This window comes from Silurus meridionalis, chromosome 1, assembly GCF_014805685.1.
Source record: "Silurus meridionalis isolate SWU-2019-XX chromosome 1, ASM1480568v1, whole genome shotgun sequence".
In the NCBI taxonomy this organism is placed as follows: Eukaryota; Metazoa; Chordata; class Actinopteri; order Siluriformes; family Siluridae; genus Silurus; species Silurus meridionalis.
This window is the reverse complement of record NC_060884.1, coordinates 6,159,036-6,171,190: the sequence shown is the minus strand read 5'-3', so window position 1 is coordinate 6,171,190 and position 12,155 is coordinate 6,159,036. Positions and strand designations below refer to the sequence as shown.

Sequence of the window (12,155 nt, the reverse complement as noted above, 5' to 3'; positions counted from 1 at the left end):
ATAGAAATAAAACTTGGATATATTTTCCTCAGAGTTTTACACATTGTGAATTGACCTACCTTATTAGTGAACTTGTCCAAGTTTGTAATTTAGATATCTCAGCAACCCTAGGGATGTGTGCTCATTCAGCGACAATTGTGCTAGATCAAGTGAAGGGAAAAATTTTTACCTCCAAGTTTGTAGCAACAGTTTGGCTTGAAATATTTGGCGTCCCAATACTTTTGTCCAAAGAAAGTGTTTGTGTGTACTCACAGGTGTGAAAGAGGAAGAGTCTGTGCCCCTGTAACCTCCTTTCGACTGTGTGTAATATATACACACACACACACACACACACACACAATTACAGAAACTCCACAGCTCACTGTGTAAAAAGCTTTAACAGGCATACTCTGATTGCAAAAATGCCAAAAGCACTTACCCAAACCTAATTTCCTAAGCAATGATTCAATAACCACTTCCTTCACTACCAATAAGGCGCCTTCAAAGCTGATCCATAAAGAGGTACATCACTGTAAGAGCCTGCTCTTCCCGGCTCCAGAACACATACATCGTTTCACCGCCGTTTGTGCAAACCAAAAGCCAGCGATCGATAGCAAGCCCTCATCGCTGTCCCTCAGAGACACATCAACATCAGCAGCTTTGTTGTAACCCGACACCAGCGCGCGCAATGTCAAATTGTTCATTATTGCAGCATGGTTATGGCCAGTAATGAGAGACTGTCTGCCCTGTGTTTTCATGGTTAGAAGTTGCATCAGAGTAGAAAATAAATAGATGTTGCTGCACAGCAGGAGGCTTTGTGAGTGTCGGAAAAATTCCATGTATAGAAGCGTGTATATAAAGCTCTCCTTCAATGAAGCCGTTTTGGTTGCAATTCAAACTTGATAGCTCTCACATTATTAAAATGCACAATCATAATAAGAGTATGACAACATAAGACGAAAGTGAACAAGAGCGTGGGTGAGAGTGTACGAGTGTGTGGGCGAGAGTGTACGAGTGCTTAGGCGAGAGCATAAAAGTGCTTGGGTGAGAGCGTACAAGAGTACGATAGTGTGGGTGAGAGCATACGAGAGATAGCACGAAAGTGTGAGTGAGAGCATATGAGGGTGTGGGCAAAAGAGTGGGTAAGAGTGTCAAGAACATGGGCAAGAGTGTACGAGAGCACAGGCGAGGGTGTACGAGAGGGTGGGCCAGAGTGTACGAGAGAGCGGGCGAGAGTGTACCACAGCGTGGGCGTGAGTGTCCAGAGTGTCGAGAGCACGGGCGAGAGTGTATGAGAGCGTCGGGAGAGTGGGAGTAGTGTGCGAGAGAGTGGGCGAGAGTGTACGAGAGAGTGGGCGAGTGTCGACAGCATGGCCGAGAGTGTGAGAGAGAGTGGGTGAGAGTGTCGGGAGAGTGGCCGTAGTGTACGAGAGAGTGTGCAAGAGTGTAGAGAGCATGGGCGAGAGTGTAGAGAGCATGGGCGAGAGTGTAAGAGAGAGTGAGCGAGAGTGTACAAGAGAGTGGGCGTGAGAGTGTAAGACAGAGTGGGTGAGAGTGTATGAGAGAGTGAGCAAGAGTTATGCTGCACAGTACAATACTGTGTGTAAGAGTATGATGGTGTGTAAGACAGTACAATACTGTGTGTAAGAGTATGAGAGTGTGTAAAACAGTACAATACTGTGTGTAAGACAGTACAATACTGTGTGTAAGACAGTACAATACTGTAAGAGTATGATGTGTGTCAGACAGTACAGTACTGTATGTAAGAGTATGATGGTGTGTAAAACAGTACAATACTGTGTGTAAGAGTATGATGGTGTGTAAAACAGTACAATACTGTGTGTAAGAGTATGATGGTGTGCAAAACAGTACAATACTGTGTGTAAGAGTATGATGGTGTGCAAAACAATACAATACTGTGTGTAAGAGTATGATGGTGTGCAAAACAGTACAATACTGTACGTAAGAGTATGAGAGTGTGTAAAACAGTACAATACTTTATGTAAGAGTATGAGAGTAGGATGGTGTATAAGACAGTAAAAGGGTACGGCACTGTGTGCGAGACTGTATGAGAAAATTATGATTTGTAATAAAGAAAAAGTGTGTAACAGTATAAAATTGTGTGCGCATGACAGGGAGTGTGATATTGTGTCGGACAGTACGAGAGTGCTATATTTTGCAAGACGGTAAGAGGGTATGATATTGTGAGAGTGTGATTATTGTGTCAGAGTAAGATTGAGAGTGTAATGGTGTGTATGACAGTATGAAGGATTGATAAAGTATGAGACAATAGTAGAGCACGACAGCGTGTGGGGGACAGACACTACAATACTGTGTGAAAAACAGTTAAATCAAACGAAGAAGATTTGAGTCATTTCAACCATATAAAACTGACACAGTGCTCAGTGAAAATGAGCCAATGTTTCTCCAGAACCTTGGCTTACAATACTGCAGCATTAAAATGGTAGTGTGGCAGAGAGTATAATATTGTGTAAGAAAGTATTAGAGAATGATATTGTGTCCACACACCTGGGAGTGTGATTGTATAAGGGTGTACGAAACTACATTGTGCATTATAGCATGTGAGAGAGAATGACCGTGTGAGAAAGAGTGTGATCGTTTGTTTAAAAACAAAAAATAAAAAAGACACGGAAAAGTGTGTTTGAGGGTTCGTATGTGAGAGTGTCAAGAGAAAGAGCATGACTATGTATATACAATACTAGAGTATACTAGTGTGTGCAGGAGTATGAATTTGGGCGAGAGGGTATAGCGGTTTGTGAGAGAGCATGATAGAACGTGTGGGTGATAATATAACAGTTTGTCATACTTGCACACTTAATCATACTCTTAATATGTGTGAAAGCGTATGATTGGATAATAATAATAGTAATCAGTGCTTGGCCCCCTAACAATCCAAAGGGAATTGTGCTTGTATGCAGGAAAACCGAGATGCTAGAACGCAAGTATGCAAGTGTGCCTGACCGCAAGGACGCATAAAGTATTTTGGCATGCACATTTTAAAAGAACATTCGAGACATCATTTTGCCTTTACAGAGTGGAGTGTAAGTAAATGCTGAGAATAAAGCAAATGTGTGTGTTTATTCACAGGGAAATAACACGCAGCGATGCAAAGCAGAGCAGTTGTGTGAGATCTAGATGCTATGGGTTAATATGGCTTAATCATTATTTGGATCATTATTATTCATTAACAGTGTTACACCGGATGCTGTGGGTGGTGTTATCGTGAACCACCCCATTCCTGAACATATGGCACATGTGGAAAATGCTGAATAAACATTCCTCGATTGAATTTGGTGAAAGTGTGAAACTGATAGTGGCATGTTTTTGTTCTACTCCAGCAGGATCACGTTTATTAGGGAAATTAATGCAAACTTGAAAAGAACAAAACAAAAAAAAAAAAAGTGTCAAAGCAGTACAACACGAGTTCCCACAGGCAACAGGCGCTTGACAAAAGACTGTCTGTCGCCTGCTGGCTCGAAATGCATCAATCTGTTAACCCTGCAGAGATGCTCTGCAGAACCCGTTTCTAAGGAAGAACGGGAAAAACATTGAAACGGTGTGCGGAGGCGAAAACATCAGCAAGATTTTGGAACAGAATTCTAATTACGGCCATGCATAATGATAATGACAAATCTCCAGACTGTCAGCAAACCAATCTGAACATATTTTGGAACTCTATCATTATCCGACCCCAATCCCTCTCCCCACAATCCTACTCAATCCAACTCCTTCCTATCCCATCCAAACCTGTTCAATCCATCCAATTCGGTCCAATTCCATGTTATTTTATACCACCTCATTTTCTAACAGACATGGTTTACATCAACCCAGGTGCTAGATCCAGAATAAGGCATCCGGAGGCAAGAATGGCAACGAAAAACTCTCTGAGAAACAACTGAAGAAACCTTGAGAGAAACCACTGAGATAGCAGACTGTACGCTTAAATCAGTGTTTCTCAAAGTGGGGAATAAACTTCATGATTTGAATATATATGTTTGTGTTCTTCATTATATCTATTAGAATCTCTATAAAGTTCATACACTCAAAGCAACCCCAAACAAACAATTCGGTCACTAATGCAAGTACATTAAAACAGCATCAGTTAGGGGACCTCACTACACTACAGCTCATGTTATTGATTTAGAACGTCATTTTACGTCAAGTTTGACATTTAAAAAAGTATTTCATTACTATTTGTTTGGGCTGATTGAGGACAGTTGAGGCTTGAAAATCCACCTCGCTTTTTAAAGAAGAATGGCTGAAAAAGTTTTAGAACCGCTGGATTAAAGGTAAAGATGTGCATAGTAATTTTGTGAATCCTACAATGAGCAAATATTGTTTCTGATTGAAAAGAAAAAAAAGAAGCCTACAGTATCCTTCTGAGGTGCTCGATTTTAACGGAGAAAATGATTGGACTCTGAATCAACACAACTGCAGATTTGGGGACATCATCCCAAATTATTCCAAGTAGGAAATCCAACAGTTGGGTTTTTAAATCAAATTACATTTTAATTTGGTCACATACGCATTTGTGCAGACTATAACGTAGTGAAATGCTTGTCCAAAATATAAATAGAAATCGAATATATAAAAAATAAAATAAATTAAAATATAAATATAAAAGTATAAAAAATAGGGATATAAAATATATATATATATATATACACACACACACACATATATATATACACACACACACATATATATATACACACACACATATATATACACACACACACTGTATATAGTCCAGATTTGAACTGTCTCAGTGTGTCTAAATTGTAAATGTTTTCTGTTGGAAATAGCATTAATTAAACATAGCATAAGTTTGGGATAAGTGTTGAATAAACAATGGAAAAGGAAATGTTTAATGAGCAGCACGTGTATGTGTACTTAAGCTGATGTTCCCACCTTGAAAACACAACTACTTTACATATCGGTACCTACGTATTTGCGCCAAGTTCACCGATTTGGCGCTAAAATTGGTTATTTGAAGTCATTTTGTCCTGCACTGCAAATCGCCGGAACCTTTTCACGTTTCTTGTCTTACAAAAGGCACGCAACAGTAACTATGGTTACACAAAGTGAGAAAAATAGCTCCGAACATCAAACGGAATTTTCAGGTCGTTCATGCTGGACTCGAAAATGTACATAGTGCAATTTGGATAAATGCTCTATATTTGTGCTTGTTTGGTAACCATACTCATGCACAGGAGGAAAAACTGAAAGAGACGTACAGAACTTCCTGATTGAGCAGTACACAGACACACAAGCAATGTGCAGTCCACCACTTCTCTCGCGCTCTCTTTACATAGCAACACATTCGAAGCTGTTAGATTTGTTTCACACTTACTTTTCCTCTCACAGAAGGAGCTGCTGTCGCGTCTGTTAGTTCTTCATCCTCTCCTGCAGCTCGCCAATCTACACGCGCCGATATAGAAATAGAAAAAAACCACACACACACACACATCACACACACACATCACAGAAAAAAGAAAAGAAAAAAGAATTAGTAAAAAGGAGTCACGCAGAGACTTGACGAGAGACGGTGCTCATTTACAGAACTAGCTGACAATTGAGAAAACAGCGAACCCTTTGTTTGAAAGCTCCTGCCATAATGAAGACAGACATAAGCACTGAATCACAATCATGGGATAATGCATGAGGATTAGTCTGAACCAGTATTATTTTACTGAACAGTGGTATAATTAATAATTGATAATTGTAGGCTTTAGTTATAAAAGACTTCACAGATTGGATTGTGCTCATTTTCTGCCTGAGCACAAAAATACACTATATGCACAAATGTTTGTGGAAAACTGACCAGAAGATCCGTATGTGCTTTTTGGACAACTGCTTCCACATTTATTCCCCATTTGCCACACAAGGGCGCTAGTAAAGTCAGAAACTGTAACATTATGACCACCTGCATAATATTGTCTTGGTCCTCCCTTTTGCTGCCAAAACAGTCCTGACCCGCCTTCGCTCCCCGTGTGCAGCAATGAGCCTCGGGCCGCCCATGACCCTGTCGCCGGTTCACCACTTGGAACACTTTGGATAGATACTGACCACTGCAGACTGGGAACATCCCACAAACGCTGCGGTTGCTCTGACCCAGTCATCTAGCAGTCACAATTTGGCCCTTGTCAAACTCGCTCAAATCCTTATGCTTGCCCATTTTTCCTGCTTCTAACACATCAACTTTGAGAACAAAATGTTCACATGCTGCCTGATTTATTCCACTCACTAACAGGTGCCATGATGGAGAAATAATCAGTGCTATTCACATCACCGGTCATAATGTTATAATGTCAATGTTATGCCTGGCCGGTGTACGTGTATAGGACTGTGGTGAGACCTGCAATGTTGTATGGATTAGAGACAGTGGCATTGAGTAAAAGACAGGAGGTGGAGCTGGAGGTAGCAGAGCTGAAGATGTTGAGGTTTTCGTTAGGAGAGACGAAGATGGACAGGATTAGAATCGAGTTTATTAGAGGGACAGTGCATGTAGGACGGTTTGGAGACAAAGCGAGGGAGGCTAGATTGAGATGGTTTGAACATGTGCAGAGGCGGGACATGGGGTATATCGGTAGGAGAATGCTGAGAATGGAGTCACCAGGAAGGAGGAAAAGAGGAAAGCCAAGGTGGAGGTTAATGGATGTGGTGAGGGAAGACATGCAGGTAGTTGTTTTGAAAGAGGCAGATGTTCCGCTGTGGCGACCCCTAATGAAAGAAGCCGAAAGAAGATGATGATAATGCCTGGTCGGTGTATTTTTATGATACATACATACAGTAAGTATACAATTATTATTACACAATTACTATACAATTGTGCACCTTCCTCTTTTTGTAAAAGTTGGGTGGAAAAAAACATATGGCTAAAAAAGTCAGGATTCAGGGGTCACAATAATTCTGTTCATATAGTGTATTTCAGACCCAGCAACAACTTCCTGAAGAGGAATAATATGTAGGGAGGAGATAAAAAAAAACAAAAACAAAACTAAGGTATACATTCTCACATGTTCTCATACAATGTTTTCACTTTCACTCTGTCTTTTATATAAGCCTTCCTTCTATATTCTATATGTTGTGACATAGCGACTATATGCAACATGTAATTTAATGGACCATACATGCCTTGTGTAAGAACATAATTCAATGTCTACTTCAACTTTTTCAGGCGCATAAAAACACACGTTCCGGTGTGACTGGTGTTTGTTAGTTTTTGTGTCTTTGTAAATAAGAAAAGGCAAATGAAAATTAGACAAAATGTTTTTTTTGTTTTTTTTTTATTCTCTTCATTTTTTTTCCCCTCTGGAGCTTTCTAGTAGGAGAGGCCAGCTCGCAAATAGGAATCCAGATTTGTTCCATCCATAGAAAGAAAGGAGTGTATTCATTGAAAGTGTGAAGAAATGTCATTTAAATGTTATCTTGGATGCATGTCTTTGAAAATGCCCATTATTATCATTGACTAGAGCTTCTCAAAGAAGACACTAATGACATTATTTATAAGATGATGTTGTAGATCAGGGATGTTCACACTTATCAGCTTGCGAGCTCATTTTAAAATTTAAAAGTCAAAATGATCTACATTAAAAATGCGAAATTAAATATTTATTTAAATATAGTAAATCACGATCGACGTATTGGGCACCGCTGTTGTGGAGCATATCATTGTAAAGTACACTAAAGTTTCAGCTAATGAGATTGTAACCGACAGTATTGTTATTAATCCGTTTGAATTTGAGGGGCGGAGCCTCGCTTATAAAGAGCCTACCTGTTTGGCCAAGAGGGAGAAAAAAACTGAGTTTTTTTAGTAAGTAGCCAACGCTTCGTTCGTCATGATATAAAGTGTTAATCCTTTGTGTACTTTTCTAAAATTTTGTTTTTGCGTGTTTTTTTTCCTCTTCAATTCGGAATCATATTGAATGATTCCTGTTTCACTGTTGGGTGCATGCCCTGAAGAGAAAAGAAGTGAAAGTAACCTCAAGAAAAGAGTTTTTGTGCTGATTTTGCTGCCTACTTTGCACCCATCAAGACGGCCACACTACACACACACGCTCCAGTTTAACTGCTTTAGAATGCTTTAGCGACAGCGCTTTTAAACACATTCGCTTACATTCTACATGGAAATAGTTCTCATCAGTCAAGTCGCTGATGAAACATTGCTAGGATAAATTTTGTGTAAAATAAAATCTCCGATTTTCGCTACAAGAAGCGTGAAGGCTACATATTACAAGCAAAAAACAAAAAAAGTTTAGAAAAGAGCACTGGCCAATAACAAATAACAGAATATCAGATTGGAAAAACGGAGAGTTCAGAATTTTTTATTCATTTATTTATTTTTAATTGGGGGAACCAATGAAGACACTTTGGCCATATTGTTTGCGAAATTAGTATGCTTAAAAAATAATAATAATAAAAAAACATATTCGATATAATGTATTGTTTATACGACCTCCATAACCAAATCCTTAAAATTTGCATTCCGTGCAGCGGTAAAATGCAAACGGGCGCTTTCACTTACATGCCGGGATGATCGCATGACCTGCCATGAGACAACAAGAAACAGGAAATAACCTGCAAGTTTCAACAGATCGCTGAGAAAATGAAACTAATAATGTAACAAATGTGTGGGTTCCAGTTACATTTTCAGAGCAAACCTTTTTTCCCCTCATCACTTCTTTCACCTTTTATTAGATTAGATTAAATTTTATTGTCATCGTCCAAGGTACATGTACAGAGCCAATGAAATGCAGTTAGCATCTAACCAGAAATGCATAAGTGGCTCATTCACAATACAATATTTACAATTTGATCGTTTCCCAGATTCATAAAATATGGTAATAGTACCAACAACACTTCATTTCTCCTGCGATCAGTGATAAATGCTATTGTGCCTTAAGTGATTGAGAGACTCCATCTGACTCTGACTCAGCATGACATCATGTAAACGCTCGTGAGATTGAGGTTTCGGTAAAGAAAAAAAAGAAAAAAAAAAAAACAATCGACTCTGTGTCGCTCTGCAAATGAGTCAAAGGGAAGTCAAAAAGGAAACCACATTCATACACGCGGAGAATGATTCATGTCTCTACTGTACAACAAAAGAAAAAAAGCCTGAACAACATAAATCTAGTTGAAAGGAAAACCAGTGTGATTGCACACAGTTTTCATGTCTACACCACAATCTTTAGAGCGCTCACTATAGAAAGTCGCAGCGAGGCAGTGAAAAAATGAATGGATTTGTTCACGTCTTAGAAACTAGTGCGCAATATATGAGCAGCTCTAAAGTATATGGACACCCTGTACAACTATCCACCCTCAACAGTGTGGTAACAGTTAATAGAAGAACCACAAACGGCTGGAAAAGTCAGATGTCCTGATACTTTTGTCCATGTATTGTATATGTGAAGACATTATTAATACAACATTAATATGGCAATTTAGGACACCAGAATGAAAATATCACACTGCCTATATTCCAGCATTGCATTTTCGCTAGAAATAACAACTTGTCTATGTTCCACATGCTGCACAGTTGCAATAGATGGGAAGGTTAATTTGGCGATATACTAGTGAGAGTTGCTTGTCAGTTAAATACTAAATAGGTCCAGTGCTCAAATTGAGGGGGGGCTGGGGGGATCTGGGACCCCCTTAAACCATGCCAAGAAAAAAATAGACTTGTGGGGGGGTCTCCAATCAGCGGTCCTCAACCTTTTTTTGCGCCACCCGATTGTCATGTGCACTACTAAATCGCATTCAATTTAAATATGGTGCATTATCTATTGCCCCCAAAACTCATTTAAATTATTTGCACTACTGGTTGGATACTAATTGAATTTTATTGTCTCTGTACTCCGATAGTGACGATCTGAACCTAACCGGACTAACCCTTTCAGGATCCAAGACACAAGTGTAACTAAAAATTAATACCAAGCACTTTTGTGCATCTCAATCTAAAATCCAGAGCTGAATATCATTTTTCAGCTTTTTAAACAAATCTCAAACACTTCCGATGAGTTTCCTGATCTCGCTCCATGCTTTCTCAGTTGAACATGGTGATCTAGTAGAGAAAAAAAAACCCTCTGTGTGCCGGAAACAAAAAGAATTTGCCACTAGGCCAATAAGCCGCACTTGCACTCGTGCTATCGAACGCCAAAGCCAATGATAAATCGATTTGATTATGCAAATTAAGCATGATGTAGTAAAGCATGAAACCTGAATTATTGGCTAAGAATCAATCCTCAGAACAATCATATGATTTGTGGGTCCGAGGTTTCTTTAGTTCCCGATTTACAACTTCACATTCAACCTGAAATCACACAGGGTTTGACTACAGGTCTTAATCTTTTTTTTTCCGTCGAATGCTTATGCATTTGTACAGCAATGCATATTATATATATATATATATATTTTTTTTTTTTTTTTTTTTTATAATACTGTAGCTTGCTGCATTTTTCCATTTCATTTTCTCTTTATAGCATTTGGCAATTACAACAGTCAACTTCTCTGTTTTTAAGCGTTATTTACTGCGGCTTTACTGTACATTCAAATGCTTGTTTTCAATGTTTGTGCATTTCATTTATGTATATATCATTTAATTATTATACGAAATTCATTATATATTCTAGATGCTTAAACCTTCACAACTGTACAAAATGTCATTTTGTTTTTGTTTTTTTAACAAAAATTGTCAACAATGTTGTATTATATTTTATATAAATTTTTTTAAGCATGGTTGTCAAACAATACAAACGTTGATTGACACAAATTGCTTCAGCTTGCATATGCTCTTTTTGGTTGGGGTTTTTTTTTTTTTACACAGAAAGAAACAACCCAGCATGAGTGAATTTGTTTAAGGAGAAATCCCCAGTGCACTCAACTAGCAGCCAACTATAAGCTTCATAAAATGTCAAAATAAAAAGATAGTTAAACTCTATACGTGGCTTTTGCATTTTTTAAGTATACTTTTATACATAAATACCCTGAATTAGGGCTCTATATAGTTATAATAAGCGACACATAAATTATTATTATTATTTTTTTTTATCTGATTAATCGAAAATAAATAAACAAATGAAAATAATCATCTGATGAATCGATTATCAAAATAATCATTAGTTGCAGCCCTACTTTATAAACATACAGACATTCACTGGTTAATTTTATTGCAATAACTGCATTGAGTTCCAAAACAAACATGATGCATCCATGGTTTTTGTATCTTGAATCATTTCCCATTTCTGAGGCAAAAATGCAGAAATAGTTATTTTGGTGTGTTTTAGAAACTAAGCACAAAAGTCATTTACAACCCATTATTAATAATCTACGCAAAGACATTACGAAGAACAAAGAAGGATCGGATAAAAGGATTTTTTTTTTGGTTCTGTAGTAAAATGTATACAATCTGCCAAAAGGAGCTATATATAGCTACTGCCATATCTCTGACCCGATCAATGCCCCGTGACTTGTCAAATGCAAGTCTATGAGACACAATGAGGTCAGAATATATGTCAAAGGTCATACCGTCATCTGATACCAGGGTGACATCCGGTACGGCAAAATGCTTTCGATTTCCCTCCACTTTGATTGTGTTCTCAGAGCAGAAGTCGTAACTTTGTTACGTCTTAATGCGTTGGTTTTATTTATTTTTTTAACGGAAATAACATATATTGAGTCATTGTGCGGCCCTCCGTGTAATCGACTGTTTTACTGGACATGCTATGACACATGAGTCAGATCCCATCATCTCTACACACATCTCTTTGTCTTCAAGGGAGGGGGGACTTCTCTGGTTACTGCATTTCTCTTAACGACGGCGTGCGTTTTTGCCGAGAGTGTACGAGTCCAGACACGCCTGAGATGCAGCAGACTTACAGTAAGCACACTTACAAAAAGCAGGCCGTTATTTAACCCTTCGTTTTAGGAACATGAGGCTTAGATGCAGAGATGCAAGACAAAAACGAGTAGAGAATAAGCTGTACGCGAGTTGCCAGTTTGTTTACCACGTCTCTATGTTTTAGGTTTCAGTGTTTTTCAGCACATTCCTGAAGCAAGACTATTACTGTCGTTCCTAAATATACTGAGTTTATCTTCCATTACAGCAATTCCCAGCTCGGGGTTCTCTGGTTTCCTCTAATTAGCACAAAACAACA

At 38.6% G+C, this 12,155-nt stretch overlaps 1 protein-coding gene across 3 annotated transcripts in view; it reads right to left on the bottom strand.

The window, feature by feature from the left end:
* Positions 1 to 12,155, bottom strand: part of LOC124385583 (inactive rhomboid protein 2-like) — a 32,482-nt gene that overhangs the window by 18,479 nt on the left and 1,848 nt on the right. The window contains exons 2-4 of one of the 3 annotated variants that reach the window (XM_046848745.1): positions 5,354 to 5,421; positions 253 to 297; positions 60 to 140 (exon numbers count right to left, since the gene is read on the bottom strand). The gene's annotated coding sequence lies outside the window, so the exon portion shown is untranslated. Of the gene's footprint in view, positions 1 to 59; positions 168 to 252; positions 298 to 5,353; positions 5,422 to 12,155 lie in introns of those variants that run through there. The other 2 variants (XM_046848737.1, XM_046848753.1) reach the window with 2 other exon arrangements.